The sequence below is a fragment of the Sus scrofa genome, chromosome 13 (assembly GCF_000003025.6).
Source record: "Sus scrofa isolate TJ Tabasco breed Duroc chromosome 13, Sscrofa11.1, whole genome shotgun sequence".
In the NCBI taxonomy this organism is placed as follows: Eukaryota; Metazoa; Chordata; class Mammalia; order Artiodactyla; family Suidae; genus Sus; species Sus scrofa.
In genome coordinates this window covers 66694088-66711638 of record NC_010455.5, presented here as the reverse complement: position 1 = coordinate 66711638, position 17551 = coordinate 66694088, and the positions used below count along the sequence as shown (strand labels likewise).

General features: G+C 54.4%; 1 protein-coding gene across 13 annotated transcripts in view; it reads left to right on the top strand.

Moving 5' to 3' along the window:
• The window catches only part of ATP2B2 (ATPase plasma membrane Ca2+ transporting 2), a 370618-nt gene that overhangs the window by 185487 nt on the left and 167580 nt on the right, over positions 1-17551 (top strand). Inside the window, exon 1 of one of the 13 annotated variants that reach the window (XM_021069333.1) lies at positions 14802-15061. The exons of 10 other annotated variants lie outside the window; for them this stretch is intronic. The gene's annotated coding sequence lies outside the window, so the exon portion shown is untranslated. Of the gene's footprint in view, positions 1-14801; positions 15062-17551 lie in introns of those variants that run through there. 2 more of the 13 variants (XM_021069322.1, XM_021069330.1) reach the window with 2 other exon arrangements.

The following is a 17551-nucleotide window of genomic DNA, read 5'->3' as shown; positions in this document are numbered from 1 at the left end:
GAGGGGTTCACCCACCTCTGTTACCTGCCAGATCAGGCAGCTGAGCTTAAAGTCAGCCCCCATCCCCCTTATCGCCTGCTCCAGTGCTGGCTCCCACACCCGGCCTCTCCCTCTGGGCCCCTGAGCTAATTACAGGCCTCCCTAAATCATTCTAAGGAAAAGCTAATTAAATCAGGGTCGGCCATCAATTTTCTGCCTAAGGACAGGCGCCCCGACCCCTCTCCTCTGTTCCAGGATGCAGAAACCATGGTTCGCAGCTTCATTTGAGTCTGAGAACAGAGTTTACCTCTTAGGACTAATTTTATTTTCTCTTTTAATCATTTATGGTTTTTTTAATTTATTATAGTTGATTTACAGTGTCTGTCAATTTCTGCTGTACAGCAGAGTAACCCAGTCATACATACATATACATTCTTTTTCTCACATTATCCTCCATCATGTTCTAGCCCAAGTGACTGGATATACAGCAGGATCTCATTGCTTATCCACCCCAAATGCAATAGTTTACATTTACTAACCCTAAATTCCCAGTCCATCCCACTCCCTTCCCTCACCCTTGCAACCACACGTCTATTCTCCAAGTCTATGAGTTTGTTTCTTTTCTGTCGATAGGTTCATTCGCGCCATATATTAGATTCTAGATATAAGTGATATCATGTGGTATTTGTCTTTCTCTTTCTGACCTCACTTAGCATGAGAATCTCTAGGTCCATCCATATTGCTGCAAATGGCATTATTTCATTCTGTTTTACAGCTGAGTAGTATTCTATTGTATATATGAACCATATCTTCCTACTCCATCCATCTGTCAATGGACATTTGGGTTGTTTCCATGTCTTGGCTATTGTGCATAGTACTGCAATGAACATAGGGGTGCATGTATCTTTTTGAGTGAAAGTTTTGACTGGATATATGCCCAGGAGTGGGATTGCTGGGTCATAGGGTAGTTCTATATCTAGTTTTGTGCAATACCTCCATACTGTTTTCCATAGTGGTTGTACCTCTTAGGGCTGATTTTAAGAAGAGCAGAAAGACAGCACAGGTCCACCACTGCTCCTTTGCACCATATCAGGGTGACCATGTGGGAGCAGGTGGGGGCCTGAAAGACAAGGGTGCCGCCAGGTCTGTGCAACTCGGAGGTGTGTGAGGAGACGAAGCTGGTGTCGGCATCTCACATATAACATAGAAAGCAGCCAGTGTGGAGCAGGGGCTGAGCCAGTGTTTGTTGAACGAAAGAGTACAAAGCGCCTGACCCAGTGCTGCCTACAGAGTAAATAGTGAAAGATATTAGTTCTCTTGTCCTTCCTGGAATCCCTGTTTGTAACCATAAATATTCATGGGACAAGGTGGCTAGTTCCTAAAACCTTTACATGAATACATTTATTGCACGTTTCCCCCCACTTTGAAATGTGGTCAGGAGGTCGAGGGTAGGTGGGGGCCACAGGGCTGGGAACTCAGGGCTCCCCGCCCATTGTCTGTGCTTCCTTTTTCTGAGCCCCATTGTCCCCTCTGTAAGGAGAGGCACCTTGACGCAAGTCCCACCTGTGATTCTCAGCCCCTTCCTGCTTTGTTCCCTCACTAGCCATGTCTACCTAACCACCTCACAGGGGCCGGTGTCTGGGGGCCAGCACGTGGCCATCATTATTTGTTCACTCAGTGGCCACTTGATTGCCGACAATGAGTGACATAACTGTTCAACTAATTAAAGAGACCCCAAAGGCAGGGAAACATGTGGAGCCTGAGCACCCACTGGGTGCCCAGTTCAGCCCACTGCTCAGGATACAGCTCCAGTGTCAGGTTGGAATCCCAGCTAGCTGTGTGAGCTTAGGCAAGTTACCTAACCTTTCTGTGCCTCGGTTTCCTCCTCTGCCATATGGGCATGATAATAATAGCAGGTCCTTTATAGGGTTGTTGTAAGAATTAAATGAGTTCATATGTGCCAAGTGCTCAGAACAGGGCCTAAAACATGGCGGGCACTGCCTAAGCCTTAGCCATTGTTCAAATTTCAGAACTAGGATCTCACTGAATCCTCACCACAGCCCAGCCTGGCCCACACAACGGCTCCCGTTTTACAGACGAGGTTCCGGGGAGGAGAAACCCTGTGGCCCCGGTCACCCAGAATGAAATCTCAGCCCTACGGCTCTCTCTCAAAGAGGAAAGCCTAGCAGCGCCTTCAGGGCACGCAGCTGGGGCAGCACAGAGGTGGCGAAAGAAGGGCCAGGCCTCCCTCAGAGGCAAGAGCACGTCCAGAGGTGGCTATAAATATGAGAGGCGAGGGGCTTTCTAACTAGGCCAGGAATGTGTGTTAGTCATTGAGGTCAGGCGGGCCGCTGCGGCTCTTGGCTGGGAAAAAGGTGTATCCAGGAGTGAGCCCTCCCAGAGAGCCAGGCCGAGGAAGAGGGGGAGGGCGGCAGGCAGTGCCCAGCGAGGGGCCTGCTAGCACAGGCCTTTGTCATCTGGTGGGGGGCCAGCCCCCAGGAATGTCTCCCCTGCCCCTTGTGATCACTGAGAAACCCTCTGGTAACCCAGAGAAAATCAGCCACCTCAAACCCACCTGCCAACCAATGCCAGCACTATGGTCCACAACGGGCAGACCTGGGCCCCATTCTGGGTACTGAGCACTTATTTTAATGCATTTAGGGCAAAACACAACTGGCAAAGCAAATTCATGATCTCATGCCCATGAATGCTTAAGGTAATAGTAAGAAAGTGTATACATTTTTTAAGAGAGTTGATTTAAAGCAAAATGGGAAGTGTGCGCCATGCCGGTGGAGCCGGCAGGCATCATTACTGAGGTTTAGGGGTTTCTGGCCCCCAGGCAAACTGCTAACCCCCTCCCTCTGACAGCCTCTGACATTCCAGTGGCCTCTGCCACTCCCACTCCACAGCCTGCCCCACCTGCCCCAAACATCCCAGGCACTCGCACCCCACCCCACCTGCACTCTCCTGGGCCCTCCTGGAATGCCTTTCCTGTCCACCTTTCCTGGCAAGGACCAGGAGATGTGAGCTGTTCACTGCAACCTCCTCCAGGCTGCCCTAGGTCCTTGCCCAGGCAAGGCCTCCCACCACCTGTGTGAGAATCACCGTAGCTGGGACCATGGCTCCCTCACTGATGGGGAAGCAAGCTCTGGGTGCCTGTGTCCTCCTACCTGCTGTGCTTAGGCTGAGGACCTGGAGCCACGCCCAGGCCCAGGAGGCAGACACCCTCTGGAGCTGTCACTGCCTGGTGCCAGCTATGCAGTGCACCCTCACCCTTGAGGCTCCATCCCCTCCCTTGTCTGTCAGATAGGGGCACCCAGTCCCTTCCTTGGAGGGGGTAAAGGGGGTGCACAGAGTCACTGAGAGGCATTGCCTGTCATGTTATCGGCATGTCACAAACATTTTCCAGATTATTTGAATCATGAACACACCTGTCATCATCAATATCTAAGGGCTCATAGATACTCACTGAGTGCGTCCACAGTGGTACAGCGTGGAGGAAAAGGAAATCAGAATAGGGCATCTTTGCATTTACGATAGGAGAAAGTTCTCTGTGCCTGCTGACTCCATTCCTCTGATTTCGAATATGGGGAAACTGATGTCAGCCCTTCACCTCTGGAATCAGAGCCCAATCTTCTGTTGGTCTACTACCATCCCCTCCTCCACCTAGGCTGGGGAAATAGGTGACTAAGGCCAGGACCCACCTGCCCAGCGAGACACTGCAGGCCTCCTGAGGAGGGATTCCAGGGGCTGTGGCGGCAGAGTCTCACTTCACCCAGGCAGTGCATCGAAAGCCTCATTCTTTGCAGATTCCTCCAATAGGTAGGAGCAGACGTGACCTTTGTTGTGTGTTATTTTTAGCCAAGCAAGCAAGGAATGATAAAAACCTGTACGGGAGCTGACTATAAATAACATGCCTGTGGCGTTTTTTGGTTTTTTTTTTTTTTTTTTTTTCTTGAACACATCTAAAAACTGTAGATCTAAACAAGCATTGCCCTTCAGTGTAGGATGACAGCATTAGCACAGCGCTTTCCAGCCTGGGCCAACCTCAGCACAGCTATTGCTGGGGATTACCAGGCAAGTCCAAGGGCAGGCACTTTTCTCATTCCCTTCTTACAGATGAGGAAATAAGGATGGGATCGGCCGGTGGAGCTGTTGGCACAGTGCCTGACCATGGCAAGGGACCGCTTTATATCACTGTCCGTCTAGGGGGGTCTTGGAGAGGCCAGATAGCTTTCCAGTGCCACGGGGAGCAAGGGCCAGGGCCAGGACCCCCTCAGGGCCACCTGTCTCCAATCGCAGTGGCTCACTGCCTATTAGTGGTCCTCACGGGGCTGGAGGTGGAAAGGGTAAATGAGAAGAGATCACAGGCTTGAGTGCTGGGCATCGTGGAATTTGAGTGAAAATGTCATGGCTGGGGTGCAAGGAGCTGAGAGGAGGGCTGACAAGGGTTCGGCAAAGGAGCCAAGGGAGCGAGAATTGGCCAACAGCCTTCTAGGGCAGTGCCTCACCATGGTCACCTCACCTGCCCTGGAATCCCTGGGGGCAGGGCAGCCAGCCTTGCCAACCCCATAGCAGACAGTAAGAGAGAAGTCCCCAGAGCAGGTCACAATGCTGGGGTGGGCGATGGCCACCAGGCAGGGAGGAGCAGTGGGGGGAACCAGCGAGGAAGGGGTCCGGAGACCCGAAGCAGTGTTGCACTCTTGCCTGGGGATTGGTGCTATGCCGGTGAACATTCCAGATCAGTCACAGAGAAGCACGTGCCCTGGTGTGTAGTGTTTGCTGGCGCTTGTGGTATAAATGCTCCCACCATGGCAGATAGCAAGCTACCAACATGAGGGTGTCATACACACCATCAGCTCTCACGAGCCAGTCTGAGCACCTACCAAGCAAGACTCCTACCATGCCAGCCACCCAGGGTGGAGTTCTTCTCTCCACTTGCTTCAAGGGAAGGGAGGAGGGCCCTGTGGGCCATGTCAAGCTACTGTTCATTGTGCACATAACACATGGCAGACAAGTGTTTAACATGCGTATCCCAGGTAATTCTCAGCACAGTCCTCTGACCTAGACATTATCTCTATCTTAGTGATGAAGAAACTGAGGCTTAGGAGTTCCTGTTGTGGCTCAGCAGGTTAAGAATCCGACTAGTATCCATGAAGATTCAGGTTCAATCCCTGGCCCTGCTCAGTGGGTTAAGGATCCAGAGCTACCATGAGCTGTGTTGTAGGTCGCAGACATAGCTTGGATCCCACGCTGCTGTGGCTGTGGTGTAGGCCGACAGCTGCAGTTCCGATTCGACCTGGGAACTGCCGTATGCCAGGAGTGTGGCCCTAAAAAAAAAAGAACCAAGGCTCAGGGAGGTGAAGAGACTTGCCCAAAGTCACATAGCCAGTGGGTAATGGAGCCTGCATGTGAAATCAGGGGTGTGTAAGTTCAGAGCCTACAGCCCAGCCAGACAGCCCCTGGCCTCCAGCCAAGGTAGTTCCGGGACCTGAATTGGGGCGGGCTTTTCAGGCAGGGGTTAATGGGCTTCCTCCGTGGGGCTGGCAGCTGAGAGTCCTGACCATGCCCAGAGGAGGTGGTCACCAAGCTTGGGGGAGGTCCCAAGGCAGGGTGCGGGGCAAGAGCATCCTAGCCCTCACTGAGGGCAAGGGTACCACTCTGAACCCCCAGGGCTCCCTACACTCTCCCTCCCTCACTCCCTTCTTATACCAGAGCCCCAGGAGGCAGTCCCCACCCCACCAGGCACGTAGTATGTGCTCAATTCATGCGAAAGAAGTGAACCAGTGATACCTTCAGAGTCTCTTTCATTTTGTTTGAAATCAAAGACCAGATTTCCTACAGCTTAAAAGTGTTATCACCCTAGAGAAAAGAGATGAGGAAGCAAGCCAGACTTTGCTGAGCTTGTGTGCCAGGAGCATACATGTTACTCCTCCATGCCTCCGACACTCTCATAATTGTAGTTATTATTATTCCCATTTCACAGATGTAGAAACTGAGGATCAAACTGGCCAAATAACTAGCTCCAGTCTACCCAATAGTGAATGGCAGGGCTGGGGTTCAATCCCATTTCCCTTTGATTCCTGAGCCCCTGCTCGATTCTGCTGTCCTCTACTGGGTCCCGCAGAAAGAAACAGCCTCATATACCCAAGAAATACCCACTAGCCCAAGTCCCACTTTGGCCAAGTCCTGATCCAGGGCTCACCCTACCCCGTGGAGCAGCCTGTCGGTGGCCTTGTAATGAGAGTAGCGGCTCAGCCCTAAGGGCAGTCCCATTCACAGAGGGCCCCATGGGTGCAGGGTCTCCTGGGAGGGTGGCCCTGGCTCTGGTGCAGGTGCTCTTGGAGCCATGTCTGATGAAGATGGGTACTGAACACGTGGCCCCACAAGGTGACAGGGCAGGTTTCTCATAGGGTTGAAGGGCTACCCGGGAGCCAGCACTTGCCTCCCAGCCCTGGCTTAGCAGCAGTGTGCCCAGGGCACATAGCTGCCTGCCTGGGCCTCAAGCTTCCCATCTGTAAATTGGAAGGGTAGGCCAACGGGGGGCACAGCAGCATCTCCCAGCCCAGACAGACCCTGATTCCACACAGACCAGCTCCACAGGCAGATCCCAAAGGGAATTCCCTCTGGGAAGAAAGAGGGATGCCCCTGTGGGGACAGACTTGGAGGCCATCAGGGCTCCATCCGCACTGCTTGTCGCCCACCTCCTGAGCACAGACAGTTCATCTTCCCATCCTCCCTTCTCAGCGCAGCTCTGACTCCACGTCTCAGTTCTTCCCTGCTCCCTTTGGTCACTTGCCAGACACCCTAGGAGGGCCCCAGCATTCCCCAGACCTCTGACCATATAGGAAGAAGATGTCTGTGTTCAGATCCCAGCACCACTTCCTGAACAACCTTGGCCAAGTTACCTGACCCCTCTGTGCCTCAGTTTTACAATTTGTAAAATGGGGGTCAAAATCAAAACTATCTTAAAGCATAAGAATCAAATGAGCCAAAACATGAAAAGTTCTTAGGGAAAAAAGTACCCATCACGTAGTAACTGTTCAGCTCTTCGTAATTCATAGTAATACCGTGTCTTCTGCCCAGTAGCTCTCCAGCAGAGCTACCGTCAGAGGCAGTGTCAGACCCTGGAGGGAGCCCTGGATTGAGAGTCCTGAGCCCACAGCTCTCATCTCAGTCACCCTCGACCCCAGGGCGCAGGCCCCTTCACTTCTCCTGGCCTGTTTCTCCTTCTGCTGGGTGCTCGTCTCAGCCCCCAGCACATCTGAGAGTCTGTGCACATGTACTGGATGTGTTTATCTTCCCAGCCGTGGTGATGTGTCCCTGTCTCAGAGCCTGCCCCAATCCTGGATTGTTGAATCAACACGTCCCCTGTGGAAGGTGGGGTTACATGGTGCGGCTGTCTCACGACACCGTGGAAGTCTATCCTGTGGCAGGCCCTCACCGCCGCTTGATGGTCCTCAGCGCATTTAATCCTTCACACCCTTCTAAGGTTCTTCCTACTCCCAGCACATGGTCTGGATCTGTCACATGGTCTACAAGGCCCCCACCATCTTCTGCTCCTCTGCCACCTCTTCCCCTCTAGTCATCCGCCCTTCCTTTCCACTCCTTTCCAGCCTCAGGGCCTTTGCACATGCCAATCCCTTTGTGGGGAACACCACCCCCTCCTTCTACCTAGTGAACTCCTGCTCCTTCACCACCCCCTCGGGGAAACCTTCTCCCACTCCTCCTTCACTCCTACTGGAGACTTTCCTGCTAAGCATGCTCATGGTCTCTGCCGCTTCATCACAGACCCCTTTGTAGATGTACATTGGCTTGTGTATTCATTTCATTTCATAACTGTCTCTAAACCCACTACTGTATCCTCAGCACCTAGCACAGAACCTGACAAGTCGTGGATGTCAGTGGATATTTGTTGAACAAGTGAGTGGACAGAGAAGCAGGAAGCAGGTGGTGCCATGCCTATTTTACAGAGGAGCCTGAGGCCAGAGAGATCAAGAGATCTGCCCAGAGTCACTCAGCCCATCAGGGTGGGGAAGGATTTGAGCTAGTCCAGCTCCCAAGCTCTGTGCACCCACCCCCATTTCCTTGCCACCTTTGGGTGAAGTGAGGGGCTGTGGCAGAAGCGCCCCTTCGAGTCCCAGAGGGCGGAAGCTTGAGTGACAAGGACGTCACTTCCGCTGAGAGGGCTGACGGTGCGGAAACCTCTTGTGGGATAAACCCACAAGCCTGCTGCCCCTCTGTGAGCCTTCCAGGAGAGACCTGAGTTCTCACTCAGGCTCCAGCTGTGTAGTCCTGGGCTTGTCACCTCCCCTCTCCAGACCTCAATTTCCCCATCAGTAAAATGGGAGTGATCCTCTCCTCTTAGGCAGCAGGTCGATTGTGTGTTCCTACGTATGTTCATTTGCACACAGGAAACACTCAGCAGAGACAGTTGACACAGCCCCTGCAGACTCCCTCCTCGTCTAATGACCCACAGGCCAGAGACATGGCCGTGTTCATGCCCAAACTCCTTACTGGTTACAACCCAGCTGCGGCCAGCTCTCCAGCCAGGCAGCAGGTAGCAACCCTAACCCCTCTGCCCCCACCCTCTCTGGGACATCTTCTTTCCCTTCTGGGTCCCTACTGCCTCCTCAGTGGGATGACGCCTACAGAGATGACAGGCTGCAGGTAGGCTCTGCTATGTTTGAATGCTCGCAGCTGTGCACCCTTAGGCAAGCCACTCTGGGCTTGTTCTTCTCCTCTACACCGAGGACCGAGAACACTAAATTCTCATGGGGTGGTGATGAGGAGTAAATGACAGCTCTTGTGGTAAGTGCATGGCACACAGTAGGTGCTCAGCAAATGACAAATCATCTTCCCTCTTCTGGCATTCCTGATTTCATTGTCTCCACTCCCTCTGCTTCCTCCTCCTCTTCTTCCTCCAGGGAGTCAGCCTTCCAGCAGGAGTGAAAACAGACATGCATATACACGAATGTTAAATAGGGACTCCAGCACAGTGCCTCACATTCAGTAAGGACTGAATAAATGTTTGCTGACTGAATAATTCAAAGAAATGAATTTCTAATGATGAAATGTCAGGCTGTAGGTAGATGGAAAGGAGCACTTAGGGGCAGGCACTCTTCCCTGGGTGCCCAGCTCACCTTGGGTCCAGTCCTGGGCTCAGGCATCCTTGTCTGAGTTGAGACATCTCTGGGCAAGGGTGTCTGAAAGAAATTGGGGTCTTTTCCTCTTCGTGAAATGGGCACCCAGAGGGAACCTCATTCATTGACAGGTTCAGGAAACAACAACTTTAAATTAGGACCTCCAAACAAGCCCAAAGAATATTTCCAGAGCTGTAGAGAGATGCAAATGCCAGTTTAAAACCACTAGGGGAATTGCATTCTCATTCGACAAACCTGTATTCATCAGTTTAATCAACATTTATTGAGCTCTGTGCCCAGTGCTGGGGACACAACAAGCAAATGAGACCCATTCCCTACACCTAAGGAGCCTCCAAGCCTGATGGGCAAGACAGATGCACATAAAAGAGCTAATTGAAACAGTTCTTCTTGTGGGGAAGGGATGATGGAGGAGAAATCAGGGAAGGCTTCATGGAGGAGGAGTTGCTGGAGTTGCATTCGAAGGGTAAAGAGTTCTCCTGGCTGAGAACTGGGGAGGTGAGGCACCCCTGGTGGAGTAGACGGTGCATGCAAAGAGGCATGGAAATGTGGGGGTGTGTTTCAGAAGCAGGGAAGGCTCGATGTAGGGAAAGCGGACAGAGGTAATGGGAGGGGTCTAGAATAATCATCCAGGCCTCATGAGCTGTGGAGCAGAATCTGGGTTTTGTGCTGGGGGGACAGGGAAGCCAAAGAAGGGTTTAGAGGAATTGAGGAAGCTTCTTAAAGTGCAGGGGTGGGTAAAAAGGAGGAGGCAGGCAGGAGGAGAAGCAGGGAGACCAATGGGAAGAGGGGTGATGGACGGGTGTGGGAGTGTGCAAGTGTGTGCATGAACAAGGCAGCAGCAACCTGAAGGGGTAACGTGGATGAGACCCAGTTTCCCAGGCCTGGAAAAGGCCGCCTCCTCCAGAACAGTCTGCCCAGAGTAGCTCTTGACCCACTAGGCACTGTGTCCTACCAGGTGGGAAAGTGCCAGCTCCCTAATGGGCCCCTTATTCCTGACCCCTCACCTTGCAGAGAGGTGGTAAGGTCAGCCATCACTGCACATGTGTCCCACCCTCTGGAAGGCTGGGGTAGGCCCTCTGGGCTGAGGTTTTCTGGTCTGTGAGAAATGTGGATCCCACGTGGATCCCTGGACCCAGGCTCACACCCACCTCCCAGAGGGTCCCTGGGCTCAGAGTGGGGCCTCACGCAGCCCTGATTCCCTACTCACTCTATGACCTTGGGCAACATCATTTCACCTCTCTGTACCTTATCTGTAAAATGGGAGTGTCCTTATCTGTAAAATGGGAGGTAAAAATAGGACCAGGATTTTGCAAAGGTCACACCATATGAAACACATGGTAGGATGTCAATATGAATGGTGGCTGGATTAGCCAGATGCAGGCCTGCACCCTCTTTACAAAGGGAGAAGACTCAGTGGGAGGAGCTGGGAATTTAGGACCTGGGTTCAAGTCTCAGCAGGGCTGCCTGGGCCTTCAGAGTCCTAGAGACCAGCCCTGCCCTGGCCCCACCAGTGGTATCTGAGAACCAGCAAGTACCAGTAGGATTAGGGGCTAAAGGGACCCATGCCCCCAGCCTTGCCCAGGGGCCTTGGAAAGAAGCTTTGCCCCCATGTTTTTTCTATTAATAATAGCTGCCATGCACCTTCAGCTTGCAGCCTTGCCAAGTAGGTGTTACTAAGGTTATCCCATTTTGCAGATGAAAAAACTGGGACTGAGGGAGGTGAGTCATCTGCTTGAGGTCACATAGCCAGTAAATGAACCCAGATCTATCTGAGCACAAAGCCTCAGCCCAAGGTCTGGTTGTCTTGAGGGTGAGGTTTAGATCTTGGTGGGAGTGGGTATAGGACCCCAAGGTGGTGGAGGGAGGACTAAGAAAAAGCTGGGCCACGTGGTCATGAGTCTGGGAGAGGGAGTCACATGGCTCAGACCTGGGTAACTTCAGGCAAGGACAGAGGGATGGGTCAAAAGCTCTTATGGGATGGATTAGCGTTCGAAACTCCATTCTGGCCCTCACTGGCTCTGTAACTCCTAAGCAGTTCACTCAAAATCTCCAGGCCTCAGCTTTCTCTGCTTTAAAATGGGAAGAAGCCCCATCTCTCTGGGAGTGATTAGTGGGAGTCAGACAAGGCAGGGATGGGAGGTGTTTTTGGCAATACCTGCTTATCCTGAGCAACCCAGCCAGCAGCTCTTTGTGACAGCAGCTGACTGCGAGCTGCCCGGGGCTCCTGCCCAGGCTGCAGAAGACCCTGAGCTTGGCAGGGTTAGCCTGTTTCCCCTCAAGATGAGTGGCAACAGGGAGCCCATATCTCCCTGAGATGCTGCAGCTGACCTCCAGCAGCATCCACTTCTGCCTCCCTCAGGCCTGTCTGAACGACCTACCTTATCAGTCTGCCTTATGCAGGTTGCCTCCATCAGCCCGGGCCAAGCTCCCCATCCTCATTCCTGGGTGACTGACCCTCTCCAATTCCCCAGGACCCGCCCCCAGGGGAGAAAACTGGCCAACTAAACACTATTCGAAATCTGACTGGACCGGCTCTCCCCTCACCCCTTGCCCAATTTCTCATACCTTCCCCAGCTCTGACCCTCAAGCCGTGTCCACCATAAGCCAAATCATGCTGGAGGTGGAAGCTGTGGGTCGTCCTCCTGGCTGGCCTCCTGCCTCTCTCCCCCTCTTCCCTGTGGTTGACCCTGACCTGTCATTTGCAATCTTCCCAGAGTTGCAACACTAGTGCCATTGTTTGTCTGATTTCACAACACTTCTGCCTGTCCAGAACCTCCTGCCCCCCAACATATCCTGGAAAGATAGGCTAGAGGCTCCAGGTGTGTCTGCTACAGGAGGGGAGCAGGACAGGGGACAGTGTCTGTGGCCAGATTTGACCCTCAAGGATGACTTTGGCAAGCCACTTATATCCTTCTCTTGAGGCCTCGGTTTGCTCAACTATATAACGGAAGAATTAGATAGGAGTCTTTCTAGTTTAGGTATTTGATAACTCAAAATCACATAGCAGCACACTCATTCTAGCCTTCATTGCAGCACCTACTACATGCTGGGAGCTGGGAGCTGGGACTCTGGAGACAGAATTCAGGTGGTCACAGCCCTGTGAGAGAGACAGATATGAAACCATCACATTATGCTATGATCAGAGCTAGGCCAGAGTCATGAACTAATTCTGTTGCTGGAATCCAGAAGGTCTGTCCAAGAAAGGGGCATTTGAGCTGGACTTTTGAGGGATGAATAGGAGTTCCTGGGCCTAACATAAGAAAAAAACTTTCAACTCTAACGTTTGGGCTGCCTTAAAAGTTAGGGAATATCCTGGAGTTGGAATGTGGATGCAGAGGCTGAAGCACACAGGCCTGAAATACCAAGAAGACGGCCGCTTAGCCAGTGCTAGTCTAAATCCTGAGAACCAAAATCTGTGAGCTCCTGAAAGTTTGGTATCTGATAGTGAAGGCCCAGCCGGCCCCTCACAGGGGCCAGTGGCACGCAGGACTTAGGACTTCCAAGTGCATAACTTTTGGGGTTCCCAGGTGGCCTGTGCCATGCTGACATTAACCTGTAGGGAGCCCTGGGCTTGGGGTCCTCAGGCTTGGGTCGCAGTTCCAGTTTACCCCTTTATGGCCAAGAGACCTTGTCCTGGCCATCACACACCTCTAAGCCATGCACTGTGGCCTCATCCATAACATGGGTGCCCACTGCAGCCACTCCAGCAGTATTTGGAGAAACAAGTGATTTACTGTTTTGCAGGTGGCCTTTGTGAACTAAAGTGCGCTGGACAGGAAAGGGATTATTATTGCTGAGATGTGGCTCATAACCGGCGCCTTGTGGAGCTATTTGTTTTATAATCACAGGGAAAGTGGTTTGCCCCCAATAATATCATGGCAATAACGGTGGGATTCCTGGCCCAGACACGGTTGCTCCAACCAGATGGGAGCTGCGGCAGGCCCTTCCCCTCAGCCGGCCAGGCTGTGCTCACCCTCACCGCACTGTCTCAGACACTTATACATGGCCCCACACTGCTGCCCTTGGGCCCTAGGGAAGGGATTACTCCTGGTCCGGCCCCTCCTGAAGTGGAGTCTCTCTTCAGAGACTGACTGCCAGAGGGGCCAGTGGAGTCCCCCCTCTGCATCCCCAAGAAGGGGCCGTGGGGGAGCTCCATGTCCCAGGCTACTGGCAGAGCACAAGAGCCTCCCTGGGAGACATCCTGGGCTGCTCTGTAGAATCCCAGCCAGGCATCTTCTCTGCCTGCCCCACAGGAGCCCAGGGCCACCCAGCCACTCAGCACCCTTAGCTTCTGGCAGCTTCCCTGCATCTCACCCGGCCTAGTCCAGGGGCAGAGTGGGCCCCCTTGATAGGTTAGCTGGCGAAGGGCAAGGAGACATCAGCGTGGCCCTGTTGACAGGGGCCCTGCCACCGGCGCTCCCAGCTCTTTGCCTCCCGAGGCCCCTCTGCCTGGCCGGGTTCTGATTTTGGTGCAGTGCAGACTTTCAGCTTAACGAGACAAATTGATATTCTGTGCCAGCTCAGGGATGGAGCAGAAGCTCGGGACGCTTGGGCGGGCAGCTCAGAAGTGGGCAGGGGGTGGGGGTGGGGGAAGGAGGAAGCCTCTGTCTGGGGCTGCCTCCTTTGGCAACCCCCAGCCCTGTTCCTGCCCCCACACGCGCCCCCTCCACACTGACAGGTGCCCTGAGACACTGTCCTGAAGGTTCTTGCACCTCCAGTGCCCGCCTGCCAAGCAGGACACCCCTCCTGGAGTGGGCAAGGTGATAGGAGGGAGGCTTCCAGATCTGAGAGAAACCCCTTCACCCACTGTGACCTAGCCTTGCTCCCGGGCTGTCCTCCCACTGGTCTGGATTTAAAGGTGCAGCAGGTCAGCCAAAGATGAGGCAGGAAGAAGCAGACAGCTAGCTGTGGAAATCTCTTCCCACAGACTCCTTGTTGAGGGGTCCCTGGGGTCTTCTGGACATTGTCAGCCCCCCCCCAACTCATCACTGATGTCCCTGCAGGTGCACAGGACACGAGCAGACCCCCTGCCAGTGGGCACCTATGAGCAGAGAAATGGCCCCTTGTGGGGTCTTCTGCAAACCTGCAGCCCCCCAGGAAGGTGGGAGTGCCTATGGATGGGCAGTGGGCAGCAGGCTGCTGGACTGTGTTTCCATAGGAGCAGGAAGCTCCCTGTAGGCTTTGGTCCGTTGGTCCTGCAACTATAGATGTGTTTAGTCTGTGATGAGTTCACTGCTCCCCATGTGACCTTTGCCCCCCAGGTCTGGGGGTGTCCTGATCAAAAAGAGGGGCACCAGAGCCCCTGCCCAGCTGAATGGGTCCCCCAGAAAGTAGAGGATGACTTAGGGCCATTGGAGCAAAGTGCTCCCCTCTCCATCACTGCCCCCCACCTCCAGCACTTGAAGGACCCCCTCCCCTCCAGCGCAGCCCCAACCCTACCCTCACCATGCCCTTGACATTCCCTCTTACTTCGGGGGAGCGGGGCATATTCCTGGGACTCTGCCAGCTTCAGTTCCTCATGATCCCGTGGGAGGAATTAAAACCGCAAACAACACCGTGGTGGTTCGGTCCACGCACCCCCGCCCCCCACTCTCCTCCCCCAGTCCCCCCACTGGAGAGAGCCCTCCCCGCGTCCCTCCCCGGTCCTCCCGTCCCCTCCCCCACCCTCAGGCAGCGCAGTGGCAGGGGCGGCCTCTGCCTCCCCAGAGATTGCATTTTGCCGGCGAGATGCTCTCCTAGAAGCCGACGCCGGCGCCTCCGCCCCCCCCGCCCCCCCACCTGCTCGGGCAGGATGGTACAGTCTGCAGAGGGACCCGGGCACGCTGGCTGGGCTCAGCCGTGGCACCAGCTGCCGCACCGCGATTACGGGGCTGCCCGCCTGGAAACCGTGCCGGATTTGTGGTGATTTTCGTAGCCAAGTAAGTACCGGCACCCCCCAGCATGAGGAAATAAAAAATAAAAAGCGCCCCACTCCGCTCTCCCCTTCCTCCCTCACCCATTTTATTTTGTTTCATTTCATTTGATTTTTCTCAGTGCTGATGGTGGCGGCGGTGGCAGCGTGGAGGGGGGGTGGTGCGGAGCTTGTTTATCTGACAGCAGCTGAGGCTGCATTGGGAGCCGCCGCTGAAGGAGACACTGGTGCGAGGGTCTGTCTGTGTGTTGACGGGGGAGAAAAGGCTGGGACTCTGGGGACACGGGCAGAGGGGCCTCGGACAGGCAGATGCCAGGGATCTCAGGTGGATTCCGGCAGCCTCTGGGCAGCAAATGCCCCTGATGGTTGTTACGCAAGGGCCAGCCAGCTGGCAGTGGGGGGCAAGGTTCTTTTCCCTCAGCTTTGTCCCAGGGAGACACGGAAGACCAGAAGGTGCCCCCTGCCCACTACAGCCAGAGTCCCAGAAAAGAGGCGGCGGGGGGGGCTCCCATGGAGGATCCCCTTGCTGGGGTGGGCTGCTGTGTGCCGGGACCACCAGGTCTGGCCAGCCAGGGTGTGTGGTGGCAGGGACAAGTCCCGGGTCCCTGAGCCCACCAGGAGAAGGGCAGGAGCAGGGTGCCCGAGCCATTTTGCAGCAGTCATGCTGGGTGATAGAGTTGGCACTTTTGCCCCAAAGCTCTGGCTGAGCCCTGGACACCTGGGGCTCCTCCCTGCCCTCCAGTAGATTCAAGATTGGGAAATCCAACAGGGGGACCTCTGCACTCCCCAAGGGTGGGTGCTGTGGGCAACCACCCTTTGTAGCCAAGTGGCTGTTCCATGCCACGGCTGTCCTCTGCTCACCCAGGCTGTGTGGGGAGGGGTCTCCGGGTCTGGTCTTCCACAGTTAGGAAAGGCCCCAGGGGTCTGGGGCCCCCACCAGGCCCAGCCCTGCTCGACCTTCAGAAGGGTAAGTGAGCAGGCAGGCTCGGCCAGCAGAGGGTCTTGGTGTGATGCTGAACCCCCCTTGCCCGGCACAGAGCGGGCTCCCCTACTTGCCTACACTGCTCTCCAGATTGCTGGGAGGAGGCAGAGCTGACGTTTGGGGCATTTCCAGGAGCGGCGGGCGCCATCCGGAGAAATTCTCCTTTGACGTGTGCAGTAGGAGGGGGTTGGAGCACAAGCCCCCGGGCTTCCGCCTGTTAACTTCGTTGAAGGAGCAGTGGCAGGGAAGGGGCTACAGCTCTGGGGGAACCCTGCCGGGCTGGGCGGGAGGTCCAGGAGAAAGGCTGATGTCCCGTATATTCAGCCACCTTCATACTCCCAGTCCCATGCTCATCAGGGCATGTACACATCTATAGATTTGCACAGGGGCACATACAGAAATGTAGTACAGAGTAGTGCCTAGTTCATGTTCAAATCATACACACAAGGTGGTGTGCCCACAGGTACACCCCAGCACATGTCAGTACAGCTCACATCCCTGAATAGCACCGCTCACCTGCCAAATACAGAATGCACACACATACGCACGCATGCACTTATACCTGTGAACACAGCGTGCCCACACATGCAGGTAGCACCACCTTGGGAATGCAGTCAGCTGCACATGGGTGAAGCAGCCTGCATACCACAGTGCCCTGCAGCAGCTGCCAGTGTGGCATGTGTTTGTGTGAGGTGAAAGTGATAGGCACACACATCTGATGTCCTGAGTGCCATCTACGTGCCTGTCTGTCTGTTGGAGGCCACACGGCCTGGTGGCATGTGGCCACAGGTGATTGTAGGTTACACAGGTACAGAAATGGCCCAGGCACACAGATGCAGCACCTCCACCAGTGCCATGTGCACACACCCATCCCTCAGGGACCAGACATCCTCCATGGGAGTGAAGGTGCCTCTCTGGGTGCTGGGAAGAGGCTTGCTTCCTAGGGGACTGCCTATGGGGACAGGGGGTCATCTGTTCCCAAGTGGCCGCCATAGGCCTGAGGTGGGGACAGCCCACATTCCCAGGGAACAGTGATTGGGCTCAGCAAGCCATCTTGGGTCATTGATGTTCTGCAGAGTAGGCTGTCCAGAGTTGGAAAGGAAACAGAGCAGGGAGCAGGGGCGGCTACTGCCAATGGCCCAGACCACCAGGACCCCCAACTACCCCACCAACTCCCTTCTCTGGCCCTGGAAAACCAGCACACTGGTGTGGGTTCTCTCAGAGCTGGGGCCATGGCTTAGGCTGTAGAGGGACCTAAGTGCTGGGCCCCTCTCTCTGTTCTCACAGGACCAGGTCAAGGGACCAGGGTAGATAATAATAAGCTCGCTGGCATTCACTGAGCTAATTACGCTGCATGCATCACTTAACGTGAGCCACCCATAGCCTTATTATGCTCATGCTATAGATGAGGAAGCTGCATAGAGAAGTGAAGACACTTACCCAAGGTCACATAGCAGGAACGTGGCAGAGATGGAGCAGAACGCAGGCCATCAGGCGCCCTGCCTACCCTCTTAG